This window comes from Cibotium barometz, chromosome 13, assembly GCF_041138505.1.
Source record: "Cibotium barometz isolate CiBa-2024 chromosome 13, ASM4113850v1, whole genome shotgun sequence".
Taxonomy (NCBI): Eukaryota; Viridiplantae; Streptophyta; class Polypodiopsida; order Cyatheales; family Cibotiaceae; genus Cibotium; species Cibotium barometz.
In genome coordinates, this window is record NC_141058.1 from 529,252 (window position 1) to 550,762 (window position 21,511).

Sequence of the window (21,511 nt, forward strand, 5' to 3'; positions counted from 1 at the left end):
GATGAGAATTATTGTTGTAAGCAAATTCCATCAATGGTAGATAATCTTCCCAAGATGCTAAGCGAGACTGAATATAATGTCGAAGCATCTCTTCAAGAATTTGATTAACTCTTTCAGTTTGGCCATCTGTCTGTGGATGATAGGCTGAACTGAACAATAAATTTGTGCCAAGTGACTTAAAAAGTGAAGTCCAAAAATGTCCTGTAAACTTAGGATCTCGATCTGAAATAATGGACTTTGGCAACCCATGTATCTTGAAAACGTACTGAAGAAATAATGAAGCAACATCCGGAGCTTGAGCTGTCTTCTTGCATGGTATAAAATGTGCCATCTTGGACAATCTGTCGACCACCACCATTATCTATGTATTACCTTTCAAAGAACGAGGTAAAGATGTAATGAAATCCATGCTGATACTTTCCCAACGTTCATTTGGTACTGGAAGTGTTTGTAGAAGACCAGCTAGAGCTTGTCTACTGGCTTTCATTTGTTGACAAGAAAAACATGCTGTAACAAACTTTATAACATCTTGCTTCATTTGAGGCCAATAAGAAGAAGCTGTCAGCAACCGATATGTCTAAGGAACCTCATGATATTCCTTTACCAAGAGTTTACGCATACTTGTGTTATGAGGGACACAAATGCGATCCTGATAATATAATAAGCCATGGACAAGAGAATAAGCTGCATAAATCTTTAAATCAGAAGGACTAGAGTGTGGAGTCATAATCACTCGAAAAGCATTTGCAAAATCTCGATCGTCTGCATAATGATCCACAAAAGCTGCTGGAATGTCGATTTGAACTCTAGAAATCGCCATTGCTAAGGCTTGAGGCATTTGGCTAAGAGCATCGGCAACCACATTGGAAAGGCCAAGAACATATTCAATAGTCATATGGAAGTTTGCCAGATACTCCACCTATCTACCTTGTCGTGCATTCATAACTGGTTGGGTGAAAAATATACTTTAAGGAATGATGATCTGTCTTCACAACAGAATCTGCTCCCAAAAGATAATGTTTCTAGGCTCGATAAGCATGAACAATTGCCAAGAATTCCTTATCATACACTAGATAATGTTTTTGAATTGTTGAATGCTTATGACTGTCAAAGGCGATGGCTCGGCCTTGTTGCATGAGAACTGCGCTAGTTGCAAGATTAGAAGCATCTGTCATAACTTCAAAAGGAAGACTCGGGTCTGCGACGATTGCCATTACCGGCGTTGTTGTCAATGCCACCTTTAGCTTATCAAAGGCATGAGAAGCATCATCTGTCCATCAAAAAGCAGGTGCTAATTTCAAAACCTTTGTCAAAGGTGTTGCAATTTCTGAAAACTTAAAGACCTTCATGTGATAAAAATTAGCAAGACCCAAGAACGATCTGACATCATGGATATTTTGTGGTGTCGGCGGCCAATCCTGAATAACTTGTATCTTCTTAGGATCAACAGAAATGCCTTCAGCTGAAATGATTTACCCGAGGTACTCTAGTGATGCCTTGAAAAATTCACTCTTTTCTGGGTTGACAAAAAGTGTATTATCGCGTAAAACCTGGAAAACTGCATGTAGATGCCTTTTGTGCTCATCGATTGGAGCACTAAATACCAAAATATCATCCAGATAAATAATCATGAACTTGTCCAAAAATGGTCGAAAGATGTCATTCATGAGACTCATAAAAGTTGCCGGGACATTGGTTAACCCGAAAGACATGATCAAATACTCATAATGTCCATACTTCTTCGTGCGAAAGGCAATCTTGTGCTCATCACCTTCACAAATACGGATCTGATGATATACGTACTTGAGATCAATCTTGGAAAATACTTTGGCATGAAGCAACTGACAAATAATTCATCGATCCGAGGAAGAGGATATTTATTTTTGATGGTCAGTTTGTTGAGGGCACGATAATCAATGCAAAGTTGCATTGACTTATCTTTCTTTTTCACGAGCAAAATTGGTGTACCAAAAGGACTTTGACTAGGACGAATATGACCCTTGTCCAAGAGTTCCATTAACTGACGTTGAATTTCTTGGGATTCAGCAAAAGAGGCCCGATACGGAGCATAAGTTGGTGGCGAATTGCCATGAAGTAAATCAATCAGATGATCCACAGGACGTTGAGGAGGCAAAACAGGAGGTAGTCCTGCAAGAAACAAATCCAAATGCGGGGCAAAAAGGGTTGAGCCAAATATGCCACTTTGGAATTCTGGTCAGGTACTGTCTCCGTAGTAGAGAAAACCATTAAGAGTGTTGATGAAGAGCAATCGGCCTTACGAACCCACCGCTTTGCCTGTAATGCAAACAAGGTTGGCGCGGAGGGTTGATCACAAACACCTTGGAGATCGATGTCCATACCATCTTTGACGAACTGTAAAGTGTGACTGTGGGGAAACTGATGATAGAATCATACTGATATAGCCATTGTTGGCCAAAGATCATATCGTATCGGAACAAAGGCATAACCTCAAAATCCATCTTATCACGGTATTGGTGAATGCGAAAGGAAAGTCGAGGAGCCGTCGTGTTGCAATTAAAACCCGATTCATTTGCCAATTCAATCTCATAAGTGAGTATGGGTACTGCGAGTGGTGCGTATCTTCAAGCGTTGCACCATAGCTGTGGCCACAAAATTGTGAGAACATCCGTTGTCAATTAGGATGGTAATGGGACAGCCAGAAATAGAGCCAATTAGTGTCAATACGTGAGTAGACACGAAGGTTGGAATTGGAGAGGCAGGATGTGTTTGAGCCACTGATGTAATAATGCAAGGCATGCTGGGATATACCCATAACACGCTTGCTTTTAGAAGTTTCTGCAGACTAGACCTGAGACTTGTCTTCGGAGGTGGAAGGTTTGACATTGGAGTTCTGCCGATTACTAGATCATTTAGGGCATTCGAACCATCGGTGGTCTCCGGAACAAATGGTGCAAAGACCTGTCTTCTATTGACTGGTAGTAGCAGTAGACTGCTACTACTGACTGGTAGTAGCAGTAGACTGCTTTGGGTTTTGTGAATGGTCGCGTCCAGAGTTACGGCCACGGTATGACGGCCACGGTCTGATCCTCGTGGTTGATAAGATTGTTGGCGCCATGGTCGGTCAGAAAAGGACCCCTCTCATTGTCGAGGCTTCTGCAGGACTGCTGCTGCTGAGAACTGGGATGAGGTTGAGAACCACCAAAGGATTTAGAACCATCACGAACAAATTTGTTGCCATTGCCGAAAGTAGAAGAGCTTGGGCGACCTTGTGAGACGAAGATCCCTGTTGTGTGGCTGGGATGTCGGCTATACATTTAGCATAGCGAATAGCAACTGCAAGGTCGACTGGGTCATATTTGTGAATATCGGTGCGCAACGTGGGAGTAAGTCCCTCGACAAAAGCGTGTAGCGTGTCTTCTGGGGACAATGTGGAAATCTCCAGTACCAAGCTAATTGTGAGATATAAGAGGCCAATGATCCGGTTTGGGTCAAATGCCGTAAGCGAGATCGTGCTTGAAAATCCGCATTGGCAGGTACAAACTGCTTACAGATAACACGCTCGAATTTGTCCCACGTGTTGACGGTCTTCCCATCAAACAGTTGTCGTTGTTGCTACCATAAAAATGCATTGTCTTTTAACAAAGATGCGGCGAAGGTAATCTTTCGTGCATCCGTGAGGTCCATGGAATCGAAGTACAAGTAGAGCTTATACAGCCATTCTTGTTGCGTTGGCCGAAAAAGAGTTCAGGAGGTTTTATGTCCAGCTTCTTAGTTTTAGATGCTTGTAACAAGCAATAAATTACTTTTAAGTCATTGGCTTCTACCTCTGGGGGTACAATGTCGGTGTCTGGAACTAGTATGTCAATCGAAGCCGTTGAACTCGCAAGTTGAGTGTTGGGACTGCATCTGCTGCATCTGTGACGTAAGAGTCTCCAAAGTCTTCTGGAGTTGACTTTGCATAGTGGCCATTTGGTTCTGCATCTCTTGCTACCATTGGGTGAGAGCAGGTTCGACTTTAATGATTAGTTTATCCGCCATGGTAAGGGATGCAACTGGATTACTTTGCTGAAGCTCCTGCTGGCGTTGTTGTGCCCTAGTGAGAACCATCACCAAAAGAGCGAGTGGGTGCCATGGAGGAAGGCTGAGGCAAGGTTGTCAATGGAGGAGCAGGAATAGACCACCCAGTGTAGTGTGGTCGATCAGGAGGAGAGAGTAAGGGGCTAGGACTGGGACTGGCAGCAGCTGGTGGCAAAGGAGTGGGTGTCCGAGGAGTATATGTGGGTGTGGAAGGTCGAACACTGAATTCCAAAGGAGCCTGCTCAGGAGGGTAAGTATTAATCTCATGGTAGACGAGAGATGCCTCCAGAATGGCGAGGCCAAGATAAGGGTGCCGCTCTAAGAGGAAATTGTAATGATGCAGGTCTCGGGGTGAGGTATGTATCTGAAAATCCAAACGTCAAATTCTCGGTCATGGGATGTGGGTGTGGCAACATTCGGAAATAGTGGAGGAGCAGGAGTTAGCACTGGAGCAAGAGTGGTTACAGGTACAGGAGAGGGTGTGTCTTGAATATAGCTGAACTCGTATGGTCTCTCGGCCATAAGCCACCACCGTAGGAAATTTTACTGGAAGACAGTGAAGTGTGTCCAGCGAATATGAGTTGGTGTTTTCAGCCCATAACAAGTGATATTGGCCCCGGATATATGTTGTGCCCGAAAGATAATAAAGTGGCTACTTTTTGAAGTATAAAAATGCCACATATTAATGTTTACAGGCACAAGGAAAGATCACACCTGAGAACTATGTGGAGAATATTGCCATTGAGAATTGCAGAGGCCATGATGATCAGCAAGTACTGAAGTCGTGCGTGCCGAGGAGGAAAACAACCATGAACAGGGTTGGAGCGAACAGAAGCTGGTCGCTACGAAAACGGCACGCCAGGTTGGTTTTCTCTTTTTTTTTTTTTTTGCGCTGGTCGGGCTGGCCGTTGGGTTTTCCCTTTTTTTTTTCTTTATGCGCTGGTCGGCTGTCGAGTTTCTTTTCGTTGGTCGGGCTGTCGTTGGGTGCTGGCCGCCGTCAGCTGCTCACATGGCTAGTTGAGGCCACGTGTGTGGAAGGCTTAAGCCTTAACTCATAAAGCTAAAAGGTTAAGCCTGTTTTATTGTATGAAACGTCACATTAAAAAAAAAAAAGAAAAAAAAACGTGTGGAGTTGTGGCTTCTGAATACGATGGGTGGCACCCCTTGCTTGGAGAGGGATTCAGCCCATAAGGAATGCGATTAGGACTTCCAGTAGAGTACAAGGTAGCCTGCAAGCACTTGGATGGAACCCGGGTGTGAATCTCTGCTTCCCATCTTTTTTTTTTGTTTGAGAAAATTGGAAAAAATTACTTGATCAAACAAAATTGGGCAAAATTAAATGGGGCATTCTCTCCTATTTTTCCATACAACTCTTGCTATCCCTAATTCTAAGGTTAATTTGTTGATTTAGGGTTTTTGATTTTTAGGGTTAGGGTTTTTTTAGATGTGGGCATCCTACAGGTTGGAGCTTGTTTGCTCTCATACCACTGTGAAGACTTCCTAGTCTATTAAGACATGATTAAAATTGAATACAAGAACTAAAGATAATTAGAGAGCGGAAAGCTGAGTTGTTTGCATTGAGACGCAAGGCCTTGTTAAATAGGGTCCGAAGAAGTACAAATGAAGAGGCACATTCCTGATGAAAGGGTGTGACTCTTGAATGAATAGTTATGTCTTTTGGACGTAGAGGTGTGTCCTTTAATCAATAGAAGTGTCCCTTTGAAGAGACGTGTCCTTTGATGAGATGACCCATGCGACAAGGTGTGACCCTTCCCTGGTGTCCTTTCAATGATTAAGAGTAATTAAGGGTAATTAAGTCACCATCATGACACTCTGCACTGTAGTGCATGGTGACGAGATGGCTCATCATCAATGCTTCATTGTACAACAGTAGAATTGTTTAGAATTTGATATTGTCGTACATTGTGACCCCATTGTAATCCTCAATCCAGATTATGTCAGGGACGAGCTACGTAGGTCATTCCTCAACCTATCAGTCAGTCAGTCAAATTGCTTAACCCACGTGGAGAGAATCATTCATGCACACATCATTGCAGAAGCATTAGAATATCATTCAACTTTATTCCATATTTTCTAGCATTTTACACATTATTTCAGCATTATTACCATCATCCCATCATTTATCACATAAGCAAGTTGCGTAGCAATTTATTGCTACTACAGTCAGCCAACTTTAAAGCCAGCCGACCGTTGTTGTCCTTCAAATGCTCCAGTCTCCAGCAGATTGCCTGATTGAGTATATAGTGGTATTCTAATGCAGCCAGATGTTGTCACCCTTGGATTCTATCAAAGTAGATACTCTGCAATTGAAAAAGGGGGTGCAGCAGGCAAATAGGACTCTTAGTGTATTGTTTCACTATTGTCTTTTGAGTACCTACTTTAGTCACGCTTCATCCTGCAGCTACCTGACCATACCCTTATATGCCGAATCATCAGACACGTTATATCATACAATAACCACTTTGATTGCCTCCACTAAGCTTTCACATCTTGCATACCTGTCGATGAGCATGTTATCATAACTACTTCAACTTCACATCTAAGGACTTGGTCATGTGGCGGTAAGCTGCCACAAGCTTTAAGAATAATGCCTATGAAAAAGTCTTTGCTTGCATTGCATTTTCTCAACATGCCAGACTACAAGGAAGCTATGCCCTTGTCAAACAAATCTAGAAACTATTGTTGGCACCACGTGTCAGTAGCAATCAACAAAGCTGTTGATGTGTCACCTTGTCACATTCAATGTACATGTTAACAAGATTGTTCATCACCGCCAGTTATGTTTCCAATTCCATCCCAAAAATATGTTCATGTCTTGTTCCATGGTTCCTATGCTGCCAAAAACTTTCAGAATGCTTGATAGGGTGAATTTTATTGGCTTGAAATTGCCAAAAGCTACATGGGCCTATCTTGCGAGCATAGTACACCAAGTCACTAGAGCTCTTCGTGACGATTCATCCAACACAATTTGGGTTTTTCTCTATGCTCTTGCACTTTGTGAGCATACCAACTACATTAGTGACATGGCTACATCTAATCCTACTAATAACTATATTTTTGGTGAAAAACAGTGTGTGAAAGCCTGCCCTGAGTTAGGATACGTATGTTGCCACATGCTTTAATGCACTCTAGCCATGATTATGCCTGGCTTCATGCCTTACAGTTCAATGCCCTGAATAGCAGAAACTAAAGTAGGGATAAATTGCCATTATTGCACCCCATGTGATTGCATCTCAATTTGACCATACACCCACCGTGGGAACATTGATTAGTAGGATATACATGACAATATAGGTGCTTCCATGATCACATCTGATTCAAGCACACTTTATCGACCACCCTTGTTCTACCCCTCCAGAAAGCAGCACTAGTTTTCGATATACTAACTTCGCACTCGCACTTCCAAAAAAAGCCACCTCATTGCCTGCCTCCTTGAAGTTGAATTTGTTTCAAAATAGGCCCTCCATCCTGCTGGCTCTATTGGTGTGACTCTACTTGGATTAACAACCTTTTACAGAGCGATTGCCCAAATTCACATGTGCTAAAGTGAATGCATTCCATCTCCTAGAAATTGGCTCCTTGCACTCTTCATATTCCCTTAAGGGACATGATGAGGACCCCCATTTGGGCGAGAGAAAAGGCACTTGGTACATAAATATAGACGTGCTCTCTCTACAAACACTGTAACTAAAGGCCTCTAAACGTTTACTTAATGAGGAATCTTGACAATCGTTTTGAGGGTAGCATCTCACATTTTTTATGGCATTTCCACATGGATGTCTACATTTAACGTAAATAATCTTCCAAGGATGCTCAATGCTATATCACAACAGATTGAGGTTTTGAAAGGATTTGCAAACGACCTTGCTTGATGAAGTTGTGGTGGGCGATGATGCCTGCAGCTGCTGGAGAAGAAACACACCCCACTACGGCGGATCTCCACTACGCTGGCACTGCTTCCGAAAATCGAGAAGGCTCACGTCTCCTCCTGACCCTGAACGCCACACTTGGGAAGACGAAGAGGACTAAATTTTGTCCGCCCAAAGATAGGTTTTTGCGGACGCCAGAAGGGCTAAGGGGCCATATTCGTGGCACCTAAGAAAAATTCAAGGCTCGCTACATTTTTTTCTTGCAGAGATGTCTTCTCCAAATATGGGACCAAAATTCTGTTTGCACGTTAATTAATTAGTTGATAGAAGGGAGACTTAGGAGTCCGGCGTTTGAACTTTAGAAACTTAACTTGATTAAACTTTAGGTTGGGTCCTTGTCTTTTTTATTTTTTGGATTTTTTAATCTCTTTTTCTCGATGCTTCCAACCGACATGCAAGGCGAGTTTAAAAAAGGTTGTATCATCTATTTCCAACTGGGCAGAAGCCCCACGAGAGAGAGAGAGAGAGAGAGAGCGCTCGATGGTCCGTCTTTTTTTTGGGTTGTCGCTGGTGTTCCGTCGTTTTTTTCACCGGTGCTCGCTAGTGGTCGCTGGTGGTCCATCATTTTGCCTCCTCTTTGTTGTTTGGGTACCTTAGGCTTAGCTAAGGTATTAATTAATTAATCAGGTCCGTTAGGGCCTGATTAAGTAATTAACATATCAAGCTTGAATATGCAAGAATAGGGCACTAAAGCATTGTATTTTGGATCTTAATTGATTTGCAAGGAATGTCTTGAACATTCTTTCTTTGGATAGCCCACGATGTGTTCATTTACAATAAAATATTGAATCGGCTATTTTTGAAACTAGATCTTCTTGTGTATACTTGTAAAACATGCCTTGCATATAGGGGTTGGTAGGAATGATGGTCCTCTCTCTCTCTCTCTCTCTCTCTCTCTCTCTCTCTCTCTCTCTCTCTCTCTCTCTCTCTCTCTCTCTCTCTCTCTCTCTCTCTCTCTCTCTCTCTCTCTCTCTCTCGGCCTAGAAAGAGGGCAAGAGAGCATTCTATCGTGAGGATGGCCATGTCATCATCGATGGTGGCAAGGCCACCAATTAGAGCCATGCAGCCTATGGGACATCGGCTATGGAGGATCCAAATTCACAGATACACATAGCAGTTTGGAACTGCTATGGAGCACTTCGGACACATCCTGGGAGGATGGAGGAGGTCATGGAGGGACGGGACATCATACTACTTCCATCAATCATTGACAGTCGATCTCTTGAGTAGATCTTCATGAGCCTAGACTTCCAAGTCTGCCATCTTCCAAGCTTGACTTCTTGGAAAGTCTTTTGAAAATCTTCCACTGCATCCTTCATCTCCCCCATAACCTGCACAGCAACTTTAGAAATGTGAGCTTTTAAAGCCCAGATATGGTTCCTCCCTCCATTAGAGAAGACATAATCATTTCTTTCTTTCCAAATTTCATGGAGGAACAGACATCTGATCATATGCCACAATGGGGGATCAAGGTGCATATATTCACCCAAAGAGAACCTCTTTAGGAGAAAATGGGTTGGGGTGAATACTCTTAAAACAGGTATACAGAAGGTTTAGAAACTTAGCATTGTACCTGCAATGAAAAAACATGTGAGGAATGTCTTCAATGTCAGCATTACACCGGGGGCACAAACCATTACCTTTACCAATCTTGGCAGCACGAGCACCTGTCCAGATCCCCTTATGGAGGATGAGCCAAAGAAAGCAAGAATGCTTAACAGAAGGGGAGAAGGCCCAAATAGACTTAAACCTGTAGCTCCATTGGCTAGTACTCCACTTAAGGTTCCACTTATCATTGAGCAAGAGGATAAGTTTAGAGTTATCTCTGCACAGGTTCGGGACAGGCAGGAGAGGGCTACTGTTGTTCCAGCAGACCAATTGGGTAATAGGCTGAGGAGGGGTAGGGATCAACAAAGGGAAGATGGAAGATATAAGTGTTAACCTTTCCATTAAAAGATTAAGACAAGCAGGAGAGACAGTAGCAATGCTAAGGATGTCATACTGGTCAGCCCAGTGATTAGATACCCAGAGGTCCTTCCAACTACAAAAGCCAAGTTTGTACAACTTGTGACCTCTGCGTAGCTGAGAATCAGAGATAGGCTGCACAAATTTACTGAACCATATAGAATCATAGGGCAGGTAGAGGAGCTCTTTCTTGTCCTTTAAGCTCACCAAACTCTTATACTTAAACCAAGCATTCCCAATACTGGTTAGCAAGAGTAGTACCCTTAGCCTTAAATGGAGCATTGGACATAAATATCTCATTGGGGGAAAATTTGTCCCAGGCCTTAAGATTCCTATGATGAAACCGCCCATAATTTCTGTGAATGAAAAAAGTCCAGAAGTCTTTGGTGGAGACACTTCTAACTATCCATTTGCAAGCCAGTTTATCAGCCATGGTTCTGATGTCCAGAAGCCCAAGACCTCCTTGATCTTTAGGCAGGGTACACTTCTCTAATGCCACCTTATGGATTTTATTATTGGTGGCACTGTTACCCCAAAGAAAGTCAGCAGGTGAGCCTGTCAAGCTCTCTAAGGTGTGTCTCAGGAGGCCTCCAACAAGCAAGGAAGTATATGACAGTAGGAAGGATATAGTGGTTCAAAACAAAGAGTCTAGAGGCTAGGGTAGAGTTATAATCATTCCAATGCTTGAACTTGGCTTTGACTTTTTCCATAACCCAGGACCATCTACTCTTGAGGGAGCAGCCAAAACCCATAGGAATCCCTAGTAACCTGAAAATGGTCCCAGAGAGGACTTGGGTACAACCAGCATTAGAGATAGAGTCAGGAATGTTACCTTTAGAGGCCCATACTCCAGTCTTGGAGTGATTAATAATAGAACCACTGGCTTCACAGAAGATGTCAAGGCAGTTCCAAAATTTTTTAACACTAAGTCATCATTGGCAATAAAGGAATTAGAGTCATCAGCAAACTGTTGCAGACATAGATCATGATCAAAACCAGGGACAGGAATACCTTTGATCTCACCTTTATCAAGAGAATCCTTGACCAGCCAACCTAAAGCATCAGCCACAATAACAAACAAAAGAGGAGCAATGGGGCAGCCCTGCCTGATAGATCTCCTAAGAGTGATAGGCTCTGTAAGAGATCCATTAAGAGAGACAATAGCTTTAGCATTACCAAGTAGCACATGAACATATTTAATAAAATTTTTCCCAAAGCCAATGTCAGACAAGGATTGTAGAACAAAGTCCCATTCAACTCTATCATATGCTTTATCAAAATCAATTTTGAAGAAAAGAAAATCAAGCCCAATGTCTTGGGCAAACTCACACCCTTCCCAAATGTTGATAATGGCATCAAGGATATATCTGCCCTTAATAAAGCCTTTTTGCTCCTGTAGAATGATATCATCCATTAAAGGGCTGAGCCTCCTAGCAAGGGTAAGGGCAAAAACCTTATAGGTAGAGGTAAGACAGGTAATGGGTCTCCAGTTGTCACCTTTTATGAATGAGCTTAATGACCCCAGTGTTAACAGAGATAGGGAGGGCACCATAGCTGAGAGTCTCAAACCAAACTTTCAAAAGATAGGGAGCAATCCATTCCTTATACGCCTGAAAGAATTCATTGGGCAAACCATCCATCCCAAGAGTTTTACCTTTAGCCATGTGCTCTATACTTTCTTTCACCTCATCTTCGGTCAGAGGGGCCTCAAGCTGAGACTTCATGAAAGGGGTGACAGTCTTTTTCCTGCACATAGCTATATTAGCTCTAGCATTAGTGGTCCCCTCTGACTTGATGGGCATCTCAGAAAAAAATTTAGCATAAAAATTAGCAACAAAGTTAAGGTTATCCTCCTGGGAGTGGAGAATTTGCCCACTTGAATCCTGCAAGGGAGGCACAAGATCTTGAATTTTCTTTTTTTTAAGCAGATTAAACATATGTTTATTGGGTTTATCAAATTTCCCTGCCCAGACCTGTCTAGTAAAAACAAGCGCTCTTTCAGCCTCTTTCATCTCTTCTTGCCTCATTACATCCCTGAGACATTAAGCTCATCAATATGGGAGGAGGTAGGACTGCAATGCATTTCTAGTTGCTAGATTCTGTCAGAAATGGTCTGTCTCCTATTCTTACGTATCTGAGTAGCCTTACTCTTGTAGATGCTCAAAGTTTTCTGAGTAAGCTTAACAGCATGCATCCAGGCTTTAGCAGGAGAAACATACAGATCAAAAGCAGAGTCAAAGTGATCCCTGAGACATTAAGCTCATCAATATGGGAGGAGGTAGGACTGCAATGCATTTCTAGTTGCTAGATTCTGTCAGAAATGGTCTGTCTCCTATTCTTACGTATCTGAGTAGCCTTACTCTTGTAGATGCTCAAAGTTTTCTGAGTAAGCTTAACAGCATGCATCCAGGCTTTAGCAGGAGAAACATACAGATCAAAAGCAGAGTCAAAGTGATCTTTAATAAGTTTAGAGACAACCTTTGAGGAAAAGAGAGTAGCATCTGCATGAAACCAACCACTTTTCTTTTGATTCACCTGGTTGTTGGCCTCTAGAAGGACTGGTTTATGATCAGAGACACAAATGGAGCCAACAGCCCTACACTGGATATTACAGAAGTCATTAAGAATAGGAGTAGAAACATAGTACTTGTCCAGTTTGGCTGACCTGAAATGCTCCTTTTTCTGAGCATTATCCCAAGTGAAACCAGACTCACCTGACACATCCTGAAGGTTGAAGTGACTGACCAGCTTTTCCCAAAGATTTTTTTCCTGTCACAAAGAATTTTCCCTTTCTTCTTCCATCTGTCTCTAAGAGAAGTCACCATATTGAAATCCCCAAATAGAATGACATTACCTGTGATTTGGAGCAGCTCAGACCACACCTGCATTCTTAGATTAACATCACAGGGGGCATACACAGCAATGAGGGTTAGCTTGAAAGGGCCCCCAATTTGGGCACTCACCCAGCTCTGGTTACTAGTATACTGTGTCATCTCACCCAGCTCTGGTTACTAGTATACTGTGTCATCTCTTTAGAAAGGGAATCATTGACACCAAGAGCCAGTCCCCCTTTACCATTAGGATGAGTAGAGGTAAGCCAAGTAAAGTTTTTACTAACTCTGGCCAAATTAGTTTGGAGAAGAAAATCAGTACACTTAACTTCATTAACACACATAAAATCAAAGCTGAGCTTACAGTCATTAATCCAAGTCTGGATAGCCTTAGCTTTAACTGGATCAGTTAACCCCTTGCAATTATAGGTACATCCTTTCAGATTATGAGCACTCATCATTTTCTGGAGTTTTTGGGGGGTTTACTGAGGACAACAGAAGCTCTGTTAACATCATTGGTTTTTTCTTTTTTCCTTTTGTATTTAGGGACCTTAGGGGAGGAACTAGAGATAGGGCCAGCTTTGGTTTTCTGAGGGGAAGTTTCAAGAGAACCAATAAGGGTGTCTTGAGAGTCAACCTCATTAATTTCCATCTCAAATTCCTTATCTATGGGAAGGGAGGAATCTATAAACTCCTCATCAGAGTCTTCCTCAGAGGTGGGGACATTATGGGAAGAGTTGCCTGGATTATCCACCCTAGCCTTATCTTCCTCAAGACTAGGAGGGGTAACCTGCTCTTTATCAGGGACAAAGTTGGGCAGAACTTCATCAGACCCACCAAGAAGGGGACCCTCAACATCAACAAGCAAAGGAGCAAACTTATTAATGTTTCTGTTACTAGTTTTAGCAATCTTAGGTTTAAAATTATTCTTTTTTCCCACAGCAGTGAAGCCCTCTGTGTCAGTTTCAGCTCCCTTCACCTTGATATTGTCTGGGCAATCCTTTATTAAGTGCCCTTGTTTGTGGCATTTAAAACAAGCATTAGGGAGATTCTTGTATACAATAGCTTGTGTGTGTATGACACAACCTTCCTGGTCATGAATATCTATGCTATACTTGAGCTCTTGGGAGATGTCCACTTCAATCAGGATCTGAGGGTCCCATTTAGGGTTAATCTCTGGTTGGGGCCTTTGCCCAATAACCTTCCCTAGTTTATTACCCATCACTTTAATCCACGGGTAAAAGCAGAGCGGAAGGTCAGAAAGGTCAACCCAGACAAGGGTAATATGTGTCTTTTGCTTGGGATCAAATCGTCTGTTCCATTTAGTAAAGACTAGAGGAGTGTTCCTAATCAGCCAAGTACCCTGGGCTAAGATGTCTAGGGCATGCTCAGGCCTTTCAAAAAAGAACAGATAATGACTATTGGGGAGTTGGGGACATAGGGAATCTTAATATTTCTAGGCCCCCAATTTTGTCTCATCCAGGCTTTAAGGGTGTCCATGGGAGGTCTGGGCCCATGACAAGTACCAACCAAAGTCTTGCTCTCAAGATTAGCACACCACAAATGAAGCTCCTGAGTGTTACACACAATGTGGTCAGAGACAGGACCATGATTTTTAGGTTGCTCAGTATTAGTAGGGGTCGGCTGAAAACTCTCAGAGAAAATAGGGTTAGAGTTAACCCTAATAGTATTTTGTTGAGGCTGTTTAGCCCCCCCACTAGAGCTAACTAGATTATTACCAGACGATACTCCAAGGTAGGGCAGACCTGTAGAGAATCCTGTAATAACAGAGCTAGGCAAAGGGCAGGAGAATCCATGCAAGAAAGGTCTAATCTCAGACTCAGAACCTGAAAACATATTATACTCCTGAGGGTAATAGGGTCTTGGGTGGTCAGGCCCTACATGCAGGGGATTCCTCATGAAATCAGTAGAAAAGGAGGGAGGAACCATACCTGAACTGAAGTACTGGTCCAACTGGGGTGGGACAAATCCTCTATGGGGGTGGAAGAGAGGCGGTTGAAGGTTGAGAGCGGCTCCCATCAAGGTACTCCTCCCGGGCTGCAGATGTTCAGCTTCTTTGCCAGAGCCGGAGTCAAGGACTGCAGCATAGGAGGTGGTAATGGTTGTAGCTGATGGTCCATTCCCTTGTACAGAAGTAGCAGGGGTTGGGTCTTTGAGGAGAGGACTCACAGCAGAGCTGGAGCTTCCTGCCATACTGGCGGAAGCCCCAGAGGGGCGACGTGGCGAGACCCTCACAGCTGAAGCGCGCAGAGAGTGGCGAGAATAGGTTTGGTGCAGAGCACTGGGGCATGCAGTGAGTTGAGCAGACGAAGAAAGGGCTATGGCGACCACACAGAACGGTCACCTAGGCAAGCCCCCCATCATCCATGTGCACGTCGCAGACATATTTTTAGCATCTTGGTATACATCAACGTAGAAGGGAGACTTAGGAGTCCGGCGTTTGAACTTTAGAAACTTAACTTGATTAAACTTTAGGTTGGGTCCTTGTCTTTTTTATTTTTTGGATTTTTTAATCTCTTTTTCTCGATGCTTCCAACCGACATGCAAGGCGAGTTTAAAAAAGGTTGTATCGTCTATTTCCAACTGGGCAGAAGCCCCACGAGAGAGAGAGAGAGAGAGAGAGAGAGAGAGAGAGAGAGAGAGAGAGAGAGAGAGAGAGAGAGAGAGAGAGAGAGAGAGAGAGAGAGAGAGCGCGCTTGATGGTCCGTCTTTTTTTGGGTTGTCGCTGGTGTTCCGTCGTTTTTTTCACCGGTGCTCGCTAGTGGTCGTCGTCGCTGGTGGTCCATCGTTTTGCCTCCTCTTTGTTGTTTGGGTACCTTAGGCTTAGCTAAGGTATTAATTAATTAATCAGGTCCGTTAGGGCCTGATTAAGTCATATCAAGCTTGAATATGCAAGAATAGGGCACTAAAGCATTGTATTTTGGATCTTAATTGATTTGCAAGGAATGTCTTGAACATTCTTTCTTTGGATAGCCCACGATGTGTTCATTTACAATAAAATATTGAATCGGCTATTTTTGAAACTAGATCTTCTTGTGTATACTTGTAAAACATGCCTTGCATATAGGGGTTGGTAGGAATGATGGTCCTCTCTCTCTCTCTCTCTCTCTCTCTCTCTCTCGGCCCAGAAAGAGGGCAAGAGAGCATTCTATCGTGAGGATGGCCATGTCATCATTGATGGCAAGGCCACCAATTAGAGCCATGCAGCCTATGGGACATCGGCTATGGAGGATCCAAATTCACAGATACACATAGCAGTTTAGAACTGCTATGGAGCACTTTGGACACATCCTAGGAGGATGGAGGAGGTCATGGAGGGATGGGACATCATACTACTTATTACAGAGACGCGCACCAGAGCCTAGAGAGGGGGCTACCCAAAGTAGAGGGCTATCAGTGGGAGTTTACATACAGGGAAACCAGACGGCAGATTACATCGAGAGGATCTAGAGGTATAGTGGTACTCTTTAAGCGAGAGCTACAAGAGCGCCTACAAGTGGTAGCACGTGACCAGGAGGCTAGATACATGTGGATTAGACTGCAGCTCTCAACAAACAGGGTGTTATACATTGCTCTATGCTACTTCTCTCCTAGAGGATCGAGATATGCCATGACAGCAGAGGAGGAGAGTAGAGGAGAGGAGGAGGACACAGGGCCACTGAGAGAGTCACCACCCAGCTGTCATCTCTACTACATACTGCCGCCACCCGCCGACCGCAGCTTCCCCCATCATACACACATTGCACACACAGATAGATCTGGGAGCATGCCCCAGAATCGGTGGTATGATGATGAGTGCAGAGAGCTATATAGACACCTCTGTGCCTAGAGAGCATTGGGGACCATTACACAGAGACAGGTGAGCCAACAGATGAGGACCCTCACACACCGTAAGAGGCGTACATATGAGGAGACACAGTACTGGGATATATACCACCTACTCCATGAGCAGAGATGTAGCCACTGCATGGCGCAGGATGAGAGAGCCTCGCCCTTGTACCCCGATTGAGGATCCACACACATGGCACACATATGCAAAGAGCCTCTACCATATCCCTCAGCAGCCGCCCATACCACAGCCACATGAGTCCCGCCCTACCACCTCTACTTTCTTTACTGCATCGATTGGTAGAGAGAGCTATCCACTGGTTACAGCATGCGAGATCGGCTAACCACACAAGTATACAGAGTGAGCATCTTATTTATGCAGCTGACACACTAGGACCCCTTGTTGCTCACCTCTTTAATAGGGCACTAGTGGAGGGCCTACCAGCTGAGTGGACTATGCACACCATCGTGCCTCTCCACAAAGCGAGAGACATGCTAGACCCCAGCAACTACAGGACTATCATGATTGGCCAAACTTTATGGCGCAATGCTCGAGGCAGAGTTGAGCTCATATGCAGAGAAAGAGGGACTGCGAGCACCAGGACAGGCCGGATTTCGACGAGCTTTCTCCACTATTGACCATATATTCACTCTGAGATGTATGATTGATCAGGCTAGGGTGCAGGAGAAGAGATTATACTGCTGCTTTATGGATTTCCACAAAGCATTTGACACGGTGCCATGAGAGAGACTCTTCCAGCGTCTACAGCCATTGGGGATCCTCAGAGATGGTTTGGGGCATCTATGCTTTATATGAGCAGGTCCTCGGGCACATACAATGCCCCGGGGGGCTAATGTTATTTCTAGCACCATAGGTGTGAAGCAAGGATGCCCACTCTCTCCTACACTATTTGGGCTATACATCGATGAGGTGGCTGACTTCATTGGTCACGGTGGTGGGGACAGGGTAGACATCTCAGGTACCACAGTCCACATTATGCTATATGTAGATGATACTATTCTCGTCTCTGAGTCGCGGATGGGACTACAGCACCATCTCCATGCACTCGATGACTTCTGCACACATAGAGGGGGCTTACAGTGAACCTTGGGAAAACCAAGGCCATGATTTTCCACACCTCAGGGCCGGTTCAATGACATGCCATCTTCACACTAGTAGGAGGACATGTAGAGGTGGTAGACTCATATATGCTGTAGCAGTATGGGCACCTGGGCTTGCCACCTCCACATGGCCTCAGATAGAGAGGCCTCAGATTCTCATGCTCTCACGGATGATCCGCAGCAAACCCTCCGTCCCACATGACATTGTCCGGACGGAGTTTGCTGCACCTCCTATGCTAGTAGAGGCCTCTTCCAGACGATCTCCTTCATACTATAGAGGATCAAAGATATGCCATCAAATCGACTCTCACATAGAGCTTTTGAGGCGTCCAGGCAGCTCGCAGAGAGTGGAGATAGGAGATCATGGTATTCACAGATGATATAGTGGCTCACTCAGACATAGATCACTTGCCACCTTTCCAGTATGATATACATGCACCACACTTCCAGCTCTCTCACAGTGAGAGGAACAGAGTCCTTCGGCAGGATTTATGGTAGTGATACACTCAAGAGACTTGGATTACATCCAGTCAGTCTCTACCGCCGAAGATGCTATACTACAGAGATTAGTTTATGCATATCTCAGTGGATCAATCCATACAGAGACATGGATACATGGATGTGTACATGCCTCACAGTGCCTGAGTGGCGATTGGCCAGCTCAGAGTGTCATCACACCAGCTTGAGATTGAGGCAGGTAGGGTAGCACGGATCCGAAGAGCAGTAGAGAGGATATGCAGACTATGCCAAGAGGAGGTTGAGAGTGAGGAACATTATGTATGCAGATACAGAGCATATAGTGTCATTAGAGAGAGATACACCACCATCTTCAGTGGACATCCCTCACTCCGCCAGATCATGGAGTTCGCAGACCAGTGCAGATTTGGCCAGTTCTTGTTAGAGACACAGCGCCACAGAGAGACACTGATACGGACTCATACCACAGGGAGAGGTGGGCGACAGCTCCAGCTCACTGATTTCTTCCAGAGATCTATCCCAGTGCCTACCCTGACATAGGAGGGGGTTACACTTCAGCACGCTGCAGACCTCCGAGCCAGATGAAGACCGAGAGCACCAGGCTACCAGACTCCCATTAGATGGAGATCACAAAGATACGGACTCCCATTAGACCGAGAGCACCAGGCTACCAGACTACATTAGATGGAGATCACAAAGATACGGGCTTGACATCAGCACCATATCCAAGAGCGGCTAGCTCACTTACACTCACACCCGGAGATCATGCTCCGAGGTATTTTGCCTTGCCATCGCCTATGTATCACATATTACATCCCCATTATGGTACTGGTTTGAGCTAGACATATCTGCATTGCATTCTTGTATACCCTATGCATATAGGTTGCATATTGAGCCTCGCGCAGCAGTAGTGCTCACACCCCCCCACAAGCTCAATACTTTCATAGTTTATTTCATATTCATTTTGTCCTTTTTTTTCTGGACATCAAGAAGACATTGACAGTTGTACATTGATCTGTCTCATAGGTCGAGTTCGGCCTCTAGTAGACGTTAATACAGCTTTCTCTCTCTCTCTCTCTCTCTCTCTCTCTCTCTTTAGACTCTCACAGGATGAGGAACATACTGTCTATGGGCAGTATTTGATAGACATGGGGACTGCACATGGATTGGCCATCCTGAATGGCCTACAGAGATTCTCGACAGCAGCAGGCGGTTTCACTAGCATTCCGCATCAGCATGGTGCTAGTACAGTGGACTATGTTATGGCTCAGCCTAGTCTCATCCCTCTTTTCAGGATTTTATGGTAGGCACCTAGTTGGAGTAGCAGCAGTGGATCATTCTATCTTGTCCTTCACTCTCACATTTCAGTTCAACATCGCTCCATTGAGACTGGTCTCCACACACACTCGTTATGCCTTTACGAGGGAGACTGACACGGATGAGATATACAGACGCTTATGTGCCGAGGAGCCAGGACGGCCATTAGGTGAGCTCACTCAGATATTAATAGAGACACTTTATGCTGCATCATCAGAGGCATATCCCCATAGTCAGCCTACACGGAGACGATCTGGGAACATGCCCCAGAACAGCTGGTATGATGAGGAGTGCAGAGAGACGAGGATCAAATTACAGAGAGAGGTGCTCATGGATGTTACCACCCACAGACAGTCACAGATTACCTTCTGACACCTAGTGCGACGGAAGAAGAGGGCTTATCTTGCTCAGTTAGAGAGGGATTTGTATCAGTTATTTATGAGTCAGGACTCAGGTGAGGCATGGAGACTATTCCATGAGCATTCACCATCACCAGCCATTACCTCCACAGAGATTTGGGGTGAGTATGTAGCATCCCTGTACACAGCACCAGGACAGCCACCCCTGCCAGACCCATCGACAGAGACATGTGCTTTCTTTACTGCTGAGATGGTAAGGAAAGCTATTGACAAGATGAGGACTAGGAGAGCATATGATCATGATGGTTTGGTAGCAGAGCACTTTATTCATGCCAAAGATATGCTTGCAGAGCTTATTGCTATGATGTTTAACTGAGCTATGTGTGAGGGTTTTCTTGAGACTTGGAATATGTCCACGATTGTGCCTATCTTCAAGTCAGGGGATCCCATGCTTCCTGGGAATTATCGTACCATCATGATTGGTCACACATTGGCTAGATTATATGCATCTATTCTTGAGGAGCAGGACTTGAGTAGATGGGCAGAGAGAGAGGGCATACGTGCATCAGGGGGGCAGGAGAGGTTTCTCCACTCTTGACCATATCTTGACACTCAAAGCTATTATTGAGGAGGGCAGATTATATGGCAGGAGGATTTATTGTTGCTTTATGGATTTCCGTAAAGCTTTTGACACAGTACCGAGAGCCAGACTCATGCACAGACTACAGGAGATGGGAGTGCCCCACAGAGTTGATTTAGGGAATCATGGCTTTATACAGGACAGTTGTGGGGCAAGTACGTACTACTCAGGGTATATCTAAGATGGTTCACTCATTGGGGTGAAACAGGGCTGCCCCTTTCTCCCACCTTATTTGGGATGTATGTGGATGAGGTTTTGGACTACATAGAGCGGGAGGGTGATAGAGGAACACAGCTAGTAGGGACATGGTTTCCGCTGTTATTGTATGCTAATGATATTGTGCTGATCTCAGATTCTCGAGAGGGGATGCAACGTCATTTGGATGCATTGCACACGTTTGCGCAGGACAGTGGACTGTCTATTAACCTTGGTAAAACCAAGGTGATGGTATTTAACACCACAGCACAATGGATTAGGAGGTCAGTACCCACCTTTACATATGGTCAGGAGAGAGACAGTGGAGTATACATATACATATACTTGCCTTGGTGTGGTTTTTAGTGGCCCACTATTTTCCTTGAGGGGAGAGCAGCGGGGAGACTAGATTGACCAGAGCTTATGCAGCATTGGGGGGGGGAGACTAGAGAGGATGTGTTTGCAGGTTCAGTTTCAGGAACCTCGAACAAAGCTCTGGCTCTTTGACACTTTGGTCACTTCAGCCATGCTGTATGGAGTGGAGATAAGTGGATCACCACAGCCGACGAGCTCGTAGCACTGATGGATGGAGATGTATGGAGAGGCCCTTGGTTTTTATGATTTCTCGGATGATTAGGGCCAAGGCCTCCGTACCACATGATATTATCCGTGCAGAGATGGCTGCCCCCCCATTGGTAGTAGAGGCACTCACTCGACAGACTCCTTTATACATAGCACTTGGGCTCT

At 44.5% G+C, this 21,511-nt stretch overlaps 1 protein-coding gene across 2 annotated transcripts in view; it reads right to left on the minus strand.

Moving 5' to 3' along the window:
* The window catches only part of LOC147632248 (FAM91 carboxy-terminus protein), a 123,978-nt gene extending 115,690 nt beyond the window's left edge, over positions 1 to 8,288 (minus strand). The window contains exon 1 of one of the 2 annotated variants that reach the window (XM_086807055.1): positions 7,944 to 8,288. The gene's annotated coding sequence lies outside the window, so the exon portion shown is untranslated. The remainder of the gene's footprint in view (positions 1 to 7,943) is intronic. The other variant, XM_086807056.1, reaches the window with a different exon arrangement.
* Positions 8,289 to 21,511: the final 13,223 nt, after the last annotated feature.